This window comes from Ictidomys tridecemlineatus, chromosome 2 (genome assembly GCF_052094955.1).
Source record: "Ictidomys tridecemlineatus isolate mIctTri1 chromosome 2, mIctTri1.hap1, whole genome shotgun sequence".
NCBI lineage: Eukaryota > Metazoa > Chordata > Mammalia > Rodentia > Sciuridae > Ictidomys > Ictidomys tridecemlineatus.
In genome coordinates, this window is record NC_135478.1 from 30,870,309 (window position 1) to 30,884,878 (window position 14,570).

The 14,570-nt window shown below is 36.4% G+C and overlaps 1 long non-coding RNA gene across 5 annotated transcripts in view; it reads right to left on the minus strand.

Moving 5' to 3' along the window:
* LOC144375051 (uncharacterized) overlaps positions 1-14,570 on the minus strand; it is a 428,255-nt gene that overhangs the window by 411,487 nt on the left and 2,198 nt on the right. The window contains exon 2 of one of the 5 annotated variants that reach the window (XR_013434385.1): positions 14,217-14,414. The exons of the other annotated variants lie outside the window; for them this stretch is intronic. This is a non-coding gene — a long non-coding RNA (uncharacterized LOC144375051). The remainder of the gene's footprint in view (positions 1-14,216; positions 14,415-14,570) is intronic. 5 annotated transcript variants of the gene reach the window in all.

Below are 14,570 nucleotides of genomic sequence, written 5' to 3' on the forward strand. Positions count from 1 at the left end.
ACTCTTTACTCATTAGCTATATATTAAGTGATACTAGCCATGACATCAGAAATTTGTTGCTATGTTCTATCCTTCCACCATGATGAACACTCATAGATGTTAATATAAAACTAATTATACAAATTGTAATGCTGTATAGCACCAATGTAAGAGGTATCCCAGTTTTGAATATATTGAACTGATACACACCTTTCATGGAACAGGCAACTCCCTCTTTCTTGTCTCGGAGTAATTGTGTGCCAAGCAATCTTTTCATCTCTACAATTGAAGAATCAGAACCATTCTGCAGCTGGACATGGTGTTGCACAGCCATAATCCCAGCTACTCTGGAGGCTGAGGCAGGAGAATCATTAGTTTGAAGCCATCCTGGGGGGCAACTTAGCAAAACCTGGTTTCAAATAAAATAAGATGGAGAGGTGGGAGGCAACTCAGTGGTAGAGCATTTGAACCAGTGCTAGGCCCTGGTTCAATTCTCAGCACCACAAAAAGAAAAAGAAAAGAAGCCAGCCAATCAGCCATTTTGCTATTCAGTCAACTTCTCAGTTTGGTTGTGTCTCCAGAAGGGCTTCTTATATGCTTTGCTCAAGTTTATGCATTTGACTCATCTGCCAAGAAACCAGCGCTGGCTTCGTAAAAGAAGGTTTGAACTGTGAAAAAACACTAGGGAGTTTTAAATTAAAGAGACAAGACTCTAATTACCTTTAAAACCAGCTCCAGGATAGCTTCTCCTAGCTCCAGCCTCTCCAGCCACCTAATGTGGTAGCAAGGTTTACTGAAGAAGCTAGCGAGAGAGACAGAACATGCCAGGGAGTAGACTTTTATTAGGGAACAAAAAATTCACGGGAAATCCCATCCAATGAAGGTTAAGGGGGGCAGCCTCCCAAGGTCAGGGGTGACGATTGGGTCTTCTGGGCAGTGGCCAGACACGCCTCTGCACGGACAAGCCTTCAAACCTGGAGAAGGGTGGGGAAAGCTCTGACACAGCTGTGTCTAAATGCCTCTCACCCAGCCAGGGAGGTAACTCAAATCACATGCAAGGATGACCTCCCACAGACTCATTTATTTTTACTAACTAAAACTCACATTTTATATTTCTCAAATACAATATAGTCCACTTCTGATGACTGTTCCCTCAATTGTTGACTCTGATCTTACAAAACTTGTCCCTGACTAAATCCAATAAGAAAGGAACAAGGCTGAAGACTTAACTAACACACACATTTCTCTACAGTATATCTTCTCTATAGTATATGCACAATATAGTAGTATATATCGCATCAAAAATGACATTGCTGCATAGGGCTACTCAAAGTGCATCATGGAGATATCTATCATGCATGAACTATTTATTACGGGTCTATGATAAGCAGAAAAATTGAGAATTAGCATTTAAAAGTTTTTATGACAATTTGACACAGTAATTTAATGTCAGTTGAATCTAATAATAATTAGTAATTAGGAATTTCGTTAGGTGTGTCTTTTTTTCCTAAAAATAAGATTTTTTTGTGTTTTATAAAAATGATGATTTGCAATGGACTAGAATTTTTTTAAATGACACTTTACCACAGATAGTTTGAGAAGCATTTGTATATAAAAATTAACTAGAATATAAAATGTTATTTTATTTTATGGTGATTGTGGTTGAACCCAAGACCCTATATATCCTAGGTAAGTGTTATATCACTGAACTATATACCAATAACTCAAAATTTTATTTATTAGAAAAAAACAGAAAATGTTAAGAGTTTCATCTTATTTTAGGAATACCCAATTTTTAGAAGTAGGAAAAAGAATATACATTAACATACACCAAAGTTCTGACATTGTCCCTAAGTGGTGGTTTATGACCAAATATTATATATCACAATGCAAAAATTGTTAGGAAAGAAAATGGAAATGTCAGTTTTCCTACTATTCTTTTACTTTGTTCTCTAACTCAAATTCTCTGTCAGAATTTTGTCACTTATAAACATGACTGCCCAGTCTCACAACAATGCTTACAGATTGGTTCTTACTGAATTTGTTTTAAAAGCTAGTTTTCAGTGAAATCCAACACTAGTAGAACATAAGTTTTCTAAACATCTATATGGAGCATAATAAGACTTTAAAACAGAGCTAGAAATATGGTCTATCCTGCGTTGATCCTAGATTACCTAAATTTCTGCATAAAAGATGCAGTGAAACAGAGTTAACTTCCATGATGCCCTTGTCTGCATTCAACAATAACCAAAGTGGTTTTCACAGATCAAATGAGCTCATTAAATATTGAAGCATAGAATCACACTCATGGTCAGTGTTCTACTTTGTGGCCATTAGCTCTATGATGTAATGGAGTCAAAGGAATATGGGATTTGAAACCAAATTTGAAGTGTGAGCTTGAATCCCAATTCAATGGATGCTTCCACATTCACAGTTGCTTTAAAAACTGGGTATTTAGTAGGTAACGGTCTAAAGAAAGACCTTATTTCACATATAGGGTTTTTAGTTAATCCAAAAGATTTCATTTAAAAATGATAAATGTACTTTAGAAGAAGAAACTAATCTTCTAGATAGTTTATTCCATGGTATAAAAGCCTGTGGTTGAAATATATAGATATCTATAAATTTCTGATGAAATTAAGATTTTCGTCTCAAAATCACTACTCGGCCCAACTGCAATCTGTTTTCTGCACCCAACCCACCAATTATATTCAATAATATTGTTCTATCTTCATGAGACCTGTAATTCTGGTTCTCCATCTAGTTATAGGCAATTTCTTCTCAGCTTCCTTTATTGGCTACTACTCTGAACTTTTTTTTTTTTTGTATCAGCGATTGAACACAGGGACACTTAACCACCTGGCCACATCATCAGCCCTTTTTATATTTTATTAGAGAGAGAGTCTCCCTGAGTTGCTTAGAGACTCACTAAATTGCTGAGGCTGGCTTTGAACTTGCAATGCTCCTGCCTCAGCCTCTCAAGTGCTGGGATTATAGGTGTGTGCCACCGTACCCATGTCTACTCTGGACTTTGACCACTGTTGTTTCTTTGGCCCAATGCTATTACTCATTCTCTCTAAGAACCATCTGATTAACTCCCTTGTTATTAGTTACCAACTCTCATCTAATGACTTACCCTTTTCTGTCTTCAAGTCTAGTATTTTCTCTAGCTTTGAGTTATGTGTGTAGCTGTCTGCTGAGTTTTTCTTCATCTAAAGGATCCACCTAGTGTGTCTTATACCGACCACATTAACTATTGCACAAAAGATGTTTCTCTTCCATGAATCCTGATCTCAGTTTCTGGAACTATTAGATTGCCAGATACTCTAATCAGAACCTGGAGAGTATGATTGCACAACAAAAACAATGAAGATCTCAGTGGCCACCAACAGTCAGCGTTTGTTCTCAGTTGTATGGGTTTTCTGAGGGACTGACAGTGGTTCTATTCTCTAGGATGGACTTAGCAGGAACAATGTGCTGTAGACTACAAGGTAGCCAGGATCGGCTTTGTACTGAGGATGATATTTAGGTATAATACACAAAGCTTTTATCCCTCTAGAAATAGAGGCTACCTCGAATATGCTTCACTGTGATGAAAGAAATTCAAGATGATGAACTGCATGATCACATTTTGACCCTCTGTTTATAACAAACCCATCAATATCCCATTAGTCAAAGAAAATTACACTGCTAACCCCAAAATCAAGGGATGGGAAATACAATTAACATGGCCAATGTTGTGGGTATGTAATTTCAAAACCCAGAGACATGTGATCTAATCCAAACAATCTTATCCTTTGCTTCCATTCTAATAGGAAAAGTCCTTATTTCAGACTTAATCATCTTAATTATCTCTGTGCAAACTTTGAAGTAGTCTCCTCTCTGGTCTCCACCAACTCAAACCCATTTTCTACCATATAATTAGGTTCTTAAAACACACACACACACACACACACACACACACACTCACACACACACAAATTAGATCATGTCACTTCCTTAGAATTCCTTGTTGTTCCCCATGGCTTACCAATGCAATGCCAGGCTATGCACGCAGTGTTCTTCACATATACTCCCTGCCTCCATTACAATCTCATCACCCCACACCCCTTTGTGAGCTTTAGGGATAAAGAAATGCACATGACTCTCCATGGATTGCATTTCTTTGAGTTTCTGCACCCTTCTACTGTTCCTCACATTATTTCACCTCCTGAACATTCCTATCATTATTCAACATCCAAATTCTTGCATGTCCTTTAAGACATAGCTCAGGTCTCACTTCTGCATCCCTTAAGAAGGGCTTAGTCTCTATCACAGCATTTTCTATGTATTCAATGGGTTTATCCAAAGTCATTTTTTTTCACCCACTGCAGGGGTTCTCAACATGACTTCCAAGAAAATCAAGGGATATTTTTTCACGTCTCTGAACATGAGTAAGGAAAAAAAAATATGGTGTTATTTTTACTAATATTCAACAGTAATTTAACATTTCCCTTAAGCATGATTTTAAACAACAAACCACAGTATTATTTAGAGTGCTTCATCACCAATAGGAATTACAAATAATTTCATATTGCACTACAATTGTTTTGCATACAATTCAAAAATCCAAGCACCATTAAATCTTATTTAGGGCATGTGTTGGTCATCTTTGCTGTAACCAAAATATCTGATAAGAACAACTTAGAGAAAGAAGGTTTTTTTGTTTTGTTTTGTTTTTTGGCTTATGGTTCCAAAGGGCTAGTCCGCTGTCAGCCAAGTCCCTTGGTCCGGTCCAAGGTGAGACAGCATATCATGGCAGAAGAGAGTGGTAGAGAGAAGCTGCTCCCTTCATTGGAAGTTGGGAAGCAGAGAGACAGGAGAGGGATGCGGCCAGAGGGAAGATGAACTCTTCTAGTCATGGCCCTATTGAGCCACCTCCTCCAGCCACACCCCACCTGCCTACAGTTATACCCCAGATGGACTGACTAAGTTACAGATCTCCTAATTCAATTATTTTACCTCTCAATATTCCTGCATTAACACAGGAGCTTTTGGGAGACACCTCATATTCAAACCAGAACAGGTCATTAATAAAGTGCATATATTATTATAGGAAAAGCTATAAATATTTTGTTATTTTATCACTATAATTATTTTTATTTTGTTTCTATGTATTTTATTTGTCCCTATAAATATTTTCTGAAAAGGTATGACCAAATGCTACACTCCTAAAATGGAGAAGCCTGTTGTCAAGGTTCTTTCTTGGCAGCTGACATTTTCATGGCAAGGAGTACTGGAGGGTTCAAAGTCAAGATGAATGTCTAAGTCAAAAATGCTCACCTCTTTCTTTTTAAAAACTTTTCATTTTATTTTGTTTTTGTTTGTTGGAATCCTCGGTTTTTGAAGAGTTAAGGTATTCACAGAATAAAAATGCAAACGACGTGAACAACATATAGTGAAAACGCTCCCTACAAATCAAGCTTTGCCTCATGGAATAAACTAGTGTAATGAGTTTCTTATGGCTATTTCCAGAGGCATCTATCCCTATAAGCAGATTGTGGGTGTGGGTGTGTGTCAATGGAAAAGGAAAATTTGTAAACACACATGCACACACACTTTGCTCTTTTGCAACTCTCCTGGTGGCCTGTCACACGTTGTTGTACACCTTCTCTTACTTTGCTAACAGTAACCATCTCTTATTAGGTCAAAATTACTGTCGGGATTCAAAATAGGAACCCCTTGACATTTAAGACTTCAGTTGCTTATCCCCCATTTAAAGAAAACAAAATTATAACCAAAATAAAAATTGAAAAATGAAGGATACTTCACTTTACACTATCCCAGGTATTTTTTTTTCTTTTTAAGCCTAAAATCCTCAACACAAATCTGAGTGCACTAGCCAATCAATGTAAGCAGCTTAAAGTAAATAACACGAGGCAGTCTTCCAGGCATTGCTAATAGAAGCTGACTTTTTTACTTAAGTAGTTTAAAGTTCAGCATTTCGAAAATAAATTGCCTATCATTGCTCAATACCACAGTTGATGGTATTTTTCCTTTTTAATTAATTAAATCCAGTGATAGATTTTAGTTTGTCTACTCATGGGAATACAATGTTTTTAAAACAGTACAACTGAAAATAATAACAAATTCAATACCTCTTAATAATAAAAGTCCTGAAGAAATGAGGTATAGAGGAACTTACCTCAACACAACGCAGTTATACATGATAAAGACAAAGCCAACATCATAGTGAATGGGGAAAAACTGAAGGCACTTCCTCTAAAATCAGAAACAGGACATTCATTCTCATGACTCTTATCGAATATACTTGAAGTTGTATCCAGAGCAATCAGGCAACAGAAAGAAATAAAAGCAATACAAAGAGGAAAGTCAGAATCAAATTATCCTTATGAGCAGAGGATATGATTCCACACTTAGAGAACCCTAACGACTTTATTAGAAGACTTTTAGATCTGATAAATAAAGTGGCAGTATACAAAATCAACATACAAAACTCAGTAGTGTTTCTATGGTCCAATAATGAACCCACAAGAAAGAAATCAGGGAAACAATTTTATTCACAGTAGTACTGGAAATATAAATCACCTTAGTATAGCCATAACCAAGAAGGTGGAAAACATGTACAGTGACAATTACTGAAAACCTGAAGAATGAAATTGAAGAAGGTCCTCCTACAAAGAACTTCCATGTTCATGGATCAGCAGAACTAATCTTGTTAAAATGGCCATATTGCCAAAGGCCATTTACATGTTTGGTTCAATGTCCACGAAAATACCAATGATACTCAAAAAATCTACGAAAAAAAAAACAATTCTAAAATTCATGTGGAAGCCCAAAAGACTCCGAGTAGCCAAACCAATCCTTAGCAAAAAAAAAAAAAATAGAAAGAAGATCAATGTTGGAGGCATCACTATCTGATTTCAAAATATACTACAGAGCCATGGTGACAAAAACAGTATGGTATTTGCTTAGAAGCAGATGCATAGATCAATGGAATAGAATAGAGTAGCAAGAAATGAACCCACACATCTACAGCCTTGGATACTCCAAACAATTGCCAACAATATATGTTGGAGAAAAGACAACCTCTTTAACAAAAGGTACTGGAAAAATTAGATATCCACACAGAGGAGATCAAAAGTTAAGCCCTATCGCTCACCCTGTACAAAACTCAATTCAAAATGTATCCAAGACCTAAATATAAGACCTGAAGCTTTGAAACTGTAAGAGGGCAAAAAAAAAAAAAAAACACATCAGGGAAAAAAAGAGAGGCAACAACTTCTGATCTTTCTTTCATTTTTTTTGAGGACTTAAAAAATTATCTTATTGGTTTTTCTTAGTTATACATGACAGTAGAATCCATTTTGATAAAATTATACATGCACAGGATATAGTTTATTATAATTATGACTCCATTCTTGTGGGTGGGCACAATGGTGGGGTTCACTTAGGTAATTTCATATGTGTACATAGGAAAATAATGTTAGATTTATTCTACTGTCTTTCCTATTCCCATTCCTATTCCCCCTTCTTTTCTTTCATTCCCCTTTGTCTAATCTACTGAACTTTCCTCCCCCACTCCATTGTGGCTTAGCTTCCACATATCAGCAAAAACATTCAACCTTTGGTGTTTGGGGAATTGGATTATTTCACTTAGCATGACGATATTCTCCAGAGCTGTCCATTTATTGGCAAATGTCATAAAGTCACTCTTATTTATGGCTGAGTAATATTCCATTGTGCGTATAAACCACATCTTTTTTATCCATTCATCTTTTCATGGTCATCTAGTTTGTGAATTGACCAGGACTTTTGTAGCTCAGGAAATGATAGCAGACATTGACAAGTGGGACAGCATTGAATTAGAAAGCTTCCACATGTCAAAGGAAACAATAGAATAAAGAGTTAGCCTAAGCAGTAGAAGAAAGTATTTATCTGCTACTTTTCCAAGAGAGAATTAACACCGAGAATATAGAGAAAACACAAAAAAACTTAACATCAAAAATACAAATCACCCAATCAAAATATGGGAAAATGAACTGAACAGACACTTCTCAGACAAAGAGGTACAAATGGTCAACAATTAACAAGTGTTCAGCATCTTTAGCTATCAAGGAAATGTGAATCAAAAGTACATGGAGAGTCCATCTCACCCCAGTCAAAATGATTATCAACAAGAGTACAGATATCAATGAATACAGGTAAAAATGTGGACAAGAAGAACCCTAATATGCTCTTGGTGGGAATATAAATTAGTATAGCCACGATGAAAATCAGGATGGAGATTTCTATAAAACTAAAACAGGGCTACAATATAGTGCAGCTATAAGAATCCTAGGTATATATACCAAAGGATTAAAGTTAGCAGACAAAAGAGATACCTGATTACCTATGTTTATCATGACACAATTCACAATAGTCAAGCTATGGAATCAGACTAGTTCCTGTCAACAGATAAACTAATAAAGAAAATCACACACAGACACACACAGACACACACACACAAAATGGAGTATTATTCATACATAAAAAAGACTGGAATTAAGTCACTTACAGGAAATTGGATGGAACTGAAAAGCTTCACATTTTCTCTCATATGTGTAAACCAAAGAAAGAGAGTTTTCTCTCATATGTGTAATCCAAAAAAGGAAAAATACGTAGACAGACAAACAGATAGACAGACAGACTGACTGACATGAATGTGTAATGGAGTCTATTAATGATGAGGTAGTAAAGAGGAAGTGGGTCAGGGGAATGGGAGGTAATGGAGGGTGGGAATGATCAAAATATGTTACATGCATGTACAAACATGCCATAATGAAACTGACTATTATGAAAAGTGCTCTAATAAAATAATAAAGGAAAAGAATACAGCAAGATTCCTCACAGAGTAAAAAAAAAACAGTTACATAGTCTAAATCTAAACTTTCATATTTCTAAAATTATACATTAAAAAATAAGAGTGAAAGCAATAGCTCTTCTGTGAAATTATAAAAGATATTTTTTTCAATTAGTCTGTTTACATTTTCCAATTTTTTAACAATACTCATGAACAACCAGAATTAAAAATAAATTAATAAATAAACAAATAAATAAAAACCCAAAGTGGAAATTTCAATGAAGACAGAACAGCAATGAATCAGAGAAAAGACAAAAAACAAACAAAACAAATAAGAGTTTTATAAATAGCTGAATTAGATAAAAGAAAAAGGAAGATAATAGGAAACTCATTTAAAAAGCTGAGTTTTCTAACTGATAGGATTGGATTTGGCTTCCTACATAAGGCATAGAAGAGAATTAAGAGAAAATACCTTTGGGTATAACTGAGTCAAGTAGTGGTTCTATTTCAAGTTTTCTAAGGAATCTCCATACTGCTTTTCATAGTGTTTGTACCAATTTGCAGTCCCATCAGTAATGTATGAGTGAACCTTTGTCTGCATATCCTTGCCAACATTTAGTTTTACTTGGATTCTTGATAATTGCCATTCTGAATGGGGTGAGACGGAATGTCAGTGCAGTTTTAATTTGCATTTCTCTAATTGCTAGAGATGTTGAACCACTTTTTCATATATTTTTTGACCATTCGTATTTCTTCTTTGGCAAAGTGTCTGTTCAGTTCCTTTGCCCATTTATCGATTGGGTTATTTGTTTTGTTTTTTTTGTGGGGGTTAAGTTTTTTTAATTATTCATTTATCCTGGAGATTAATGCTCTATCAGATGTGCCAGTGGTGAAGAGTGTCTTGCATTCTGTAGGCTCTCTGTTCATGTTCTTGATTGCTTCTTTTCTGGCAAAGAAGCTTTTTAGATTTATACTATCTCATTTATTGATTTATTCTACTTCTTGTGTTTTAGGATCTTATTGAGGAAGTCATTTCCTAAGCCAACATGGTAGAAAGTTGGCCCTACTTTTCTTCTAGTAGGTGTAGAGTCTCTGGTCTAATGCTTAGGTCCTCAATCCACTTTGAGTTGAGTTTCATACAGGATGAGGTATAGAGATTCAATTTCATTCTACTACATATGGATTTCCAGTTTTCTCAGCACCATATGTCAGTTTATACCAAAAGGACTTAAAATCAGCATACTACAGTGATGCAGCCACTTCAATGTTTATAACATCTCAATTCACAATATCCACGCTATGGAAACCATAGTGCCCTACAATAGATGAATGGATGAAGAAAATGTGGTATATATACACAATGGACTATTACTCAGACATAAAGAAGAATGAAATCATGGCATTTGCTGGTAAATGAATGAAACTGGAAAATTTTGTGCTAAGTGAAATAAGCCAGTCTCAAAAAAAAAGGAAGAATGTTCTCTCTGATATTTAGATGCTATCCCACAACATGGGAGGGGAAGATGAGAAGTTCATTGGATTAGATAAAGGGGAAGGAAGGTAAGGGAGATTGGATGGGAATAGAAAAGACAGTAGAATGAATTGGACGAATCTTTCCTATTCTTATATATGAATACACAACCAATGTAACTTCACCTTACATACAACCATAATAATGGGATCCTAATTGGAACAAGTTATACTTATTCTATGTATATATAATATACCAATATATATTCCACTGTCATGTATATCTAGAAAGAATAAAATAAAAAGGGAAAAGATATCATGCTTCACTGTGGACAACCATAGGCAAATATCCCGCAGGCAATAGTTTGTCTAATACAGACACAGATTCTGGAGCCAGGGTCTGGAGTGTGTCGGCAGCAGCTGCAAAGAGGTTTTCAAGTGAGGAATGTGCATGTACATCCAGAGGCAGAATGCAAAGTCTGGGAGAGCAACATCCTAGCATCCTCCCCAGGAAGGGAAAGAGGCTAATTGGACTAGAGGAGAGGAGATGGAGCTCAGAATTTTGGAAAAAGAGAAAAGGAGGAAGAAGCCTCAATATGTTCTAAAGACGTCATATATTGTTTGAGATAAACAATGGGTAAAGTAGTAACAGCACAATATAGGACAGATGTTTCAGACATCCTATAACAATGGGAACAATCTTATACTGTCTCGGAAATACAATAATTCTTCAGAAGAAAAAAGAAAAGGAAAAGATTCCTTCAGAAGAAATGCATAAAATAACATTTTTACCCATTGCCTTTTATTCAAACAGTGACTTCTCTGTTCTCCACTGTGGATCAATTCTTGGAAGGATGTAACAATTTTTGCCAAGGCAAGTAATTTAACCTCTTTGAGCCTCAATGTTCCCATCTGTGAAGTACCATATGTACTGGAGAATATAAATGTTACAACGTCTCTGATAGTTTGGGGACAGGTTTGGTGCTATAAAAAGTTTCTTATTTCCTATTATCATTATATATCTGTTAGCAAAATTGTTGAGAGGTGCATCTTTGTTTTGCACTGTGTTCAGCTGATTCAAAGACAACCTTAAGCCCAAGAACTTAGCCATCTATCTATTTGTCAAGCTTCAGATAAGAACCAGGTTCTCTTTCTTTGAAAGTAGGTTTTTTACTTCTTTACCTGGTACTGAAACTACTCTCTTCTTTTTTTAGTGTTCTTCCTCCATAAATAACTACCATGAGGGAATTAGTTCTTAGCCTAACCAGAACCACTAGAGTGACCAGATTTAGAAGATTCAAAGTAGGGTAGAGAGGGAGAACATGGGAGGAAAATTACCTTCTAGATAGGGAATAGGGGTGGAAGGGAAAAGGAGGGAGAAGGGGAATAGCTAGGATGGTGGAAGGAGAGGTTCATCATTATACAAAATCCATGTATGAAGATGTGAATTTGGTGTCAACATGTCTTATATATAAACAGAGATATAATAGATGGTGGAATAAAGGTGTATTAAGAATTGTATGCAAAAAAATAAGAGAGCTCATGTATAATGGCATAATTTGGCGTGAACATACTTCATACACAGAGTTACAAAAAAATTGTGCTGTGAATGGATAACCATGAATGTAATGCACTCCGCTATTGTCATGTATGTAAGAAATAAATAAAAAAAGAAAGAAAAATGAAAGAGCTTAGATGCCATCTCACAACGAGGTTCAACTAGGAAAAATAACTATATTTCACATAAGGGAGTTCATGCTACAACATTTAGCTTCTTCTGCTTTTGTGAGATAAACTTTTAAAACTGCTTAGCTTCTGAGTTAACCTAAGGGTGACACTCCCCTTAGAAATAAACGTCACTCCACCCCTACCTCATGAGTAGACAAGTGGTTTAGCTTAAAAGAAAGAAAGAAAAAGAAAAGGAAAGAAGAAATCCCTGAAGAGGGCTTATGGAAGTGTTATGCTTAATGTAAGCAAGGGACAAAATATAAAAGAAAATATAAAAGGAGAAATGGAGGGCAAGGACCAGCAGCCCCAGCTAAACAAAGAAAGCTCATTTGTTACAGTCCAATAAAAGCCTATTTTTACAGTCTTTTTTTTTGTATTTTACTATTATACTAGAAACTGATGACTAATAAATACCTACCTAAAAATTAAAAAAAGAAAGAAAGAAAGAAAGAAAGAAAAAGTAGCGCAAGATAAAACCTACCAACCTAGAGTTATGCTGGTCTGTCCCTGTTCTCCCATTGAGAGTTAGAAGACAACTTACTGGCTCCTGAGATGAGGACATGCTGATTTCCCTGTTCTCTCCTTGAAAAGATAAAGGGACATGCCAGTTTCCCTGTTCCCCCACTGAGAGATAGGAAAACTGCCTGTCTCTGTTCCCAAGAAACAAACTTGCCTTCCACAAGATCAGGGGATGCTCACTATGTCAGGCAAGACTAAACCCACCCCTGGCGCACAGCCATGATTCTAGCCTATACAAAGTCACATTCAAGGGGCAGTTGCTGCCGCGGTCCCTCTTTGCTGCTGCTGTCCCTCTCTTTGTGCAGAGCAGCCTTGTCAGTCTCCTGACAATAAAAACCCACTTCTTACCCCAGGTGTGTGTGAGATCAGTCCTGTGCCACTTTTCTTTCTCTGACCATTTACTATGTACCACTCTTTTAAATGTCTTACATGTGTCAATTGATTTAGCTTTCATGAAATCCATATGAGATAAGTAATATTATTTTCCTTATTTTACGGGTAAAGGAAACATAGTTCACAAACTCTATAATGGAGATCTGAAATTCAAAGAGGGTGCCTGAGATGAAAGTCTATATTTTCAAATGTTGGTTTCTACCCGGGTTGCTAAGATAGAGAGGGACTTGCAGGGAGTGGGAGAAGAGGGTGTTCCTTACCCATTTAAAAACTCTTTCTCTTTTTCACCTAGGTATATTTCCTATGTAGAAGTGTAGCTTACATATGGTTCATGAATGTGGATGGCTTTGTATAAAGATCTTCGATTTGGAGTTTATTTTAATTTGCTAGACTATATAAGATAAATTTACTTTTGTGAATGCCCTAACTGAATACCAGAAAGGGGTATTAGCTAAAAATATGAAAAAGTATTGGAAGAGAAAAAAAAATCCCTGTAGTATGGGATACAAGTCATTGGTAATAATAGGTCTAGAGTAGAGAGGTAGGAAGAATTTGCCTCCATGCAATTGGAAGACCTGTCAGCCAAGGCTCATCATTTGTACTCGACTTTTCCTGCCATGATGACTCCCAGGGCTGCCACTAAGTGTAGTAAGAAAACCATCTCAAGATGAGCCAGCTCCCATCAGAATTGTTCATGCAGGTCTTGACAGATTGGTCTACTCACAGGGCTCCCTGGGTCTTATCAAAACCAAGGAGAGCAAGACAATATGGTGTCCTTTATCTCCTTTAGTCCCATTTCTCCTTTTGTTTGGGAGCCTTGAAAATGGGGAAGATAGTAGAAAATAAGAGAATCTGCTGCTTGGAGAAGCTGAGAGTCTCAACTTTCTGCTTGTCCCAAATTAGCCTTGCAGTGAAAAGTTCATTTAAAGAGCTTCATTTAGGTTTGAAATTTAAACCCACTGTAAGAAGAATTCTAGTTTCACCTCAAACATGGAAAAATCTAGAAAGCTCCATACTTATAATGTTTAAAATATTTGCATTGAATAGGGTGTAGATTGCTTTTTTTTTTTTTTTTTTGCAATTGTGAGAAAATGGAGGTCGCAGGGCAGACTTGTAGGGGAAATCTAGGAGAATAAGTACCTACTGGAAAAGACAGGATCTAAGCATTTGTTTGCTTGGGAATGACTCTCTGCATGTCTTATGTATCTGTTTCTTAGAGCTGCCATCACTAAATACCAGGTTCTAAAGTTAAGTGGCTTAAAACAACATAAAGGTATTTTCTTACAGTTCTGGAGTGTGAAATAAAGGTGTCGGCAGCATTGAGTTCTCTCTGAAGTTCTAGGGAAAAATCTGTTCCATGTCTCTCTTCCAGCTTCTGGTGGTTTCTGGCACTCCTTGGCAGCCTTGGATTTGTAGCTTCGTCTCTCCACTGATCCTCATGTGGCTGTTCTCCCTCTGTATTTGTCTCTGTGCCAAAATCTTCCTGTTTTGATTAAGACGCCAGTCATATTGGATTTAGTACCTACCTTAATCTAATATGGCCGCCTCTTAATTTAATGACGTCTATTTCCAAATAAGGTCACATTTACAGGTTCTGGGGGTTGTAATGTGAACATTACAATTCAACCCAGGACATATA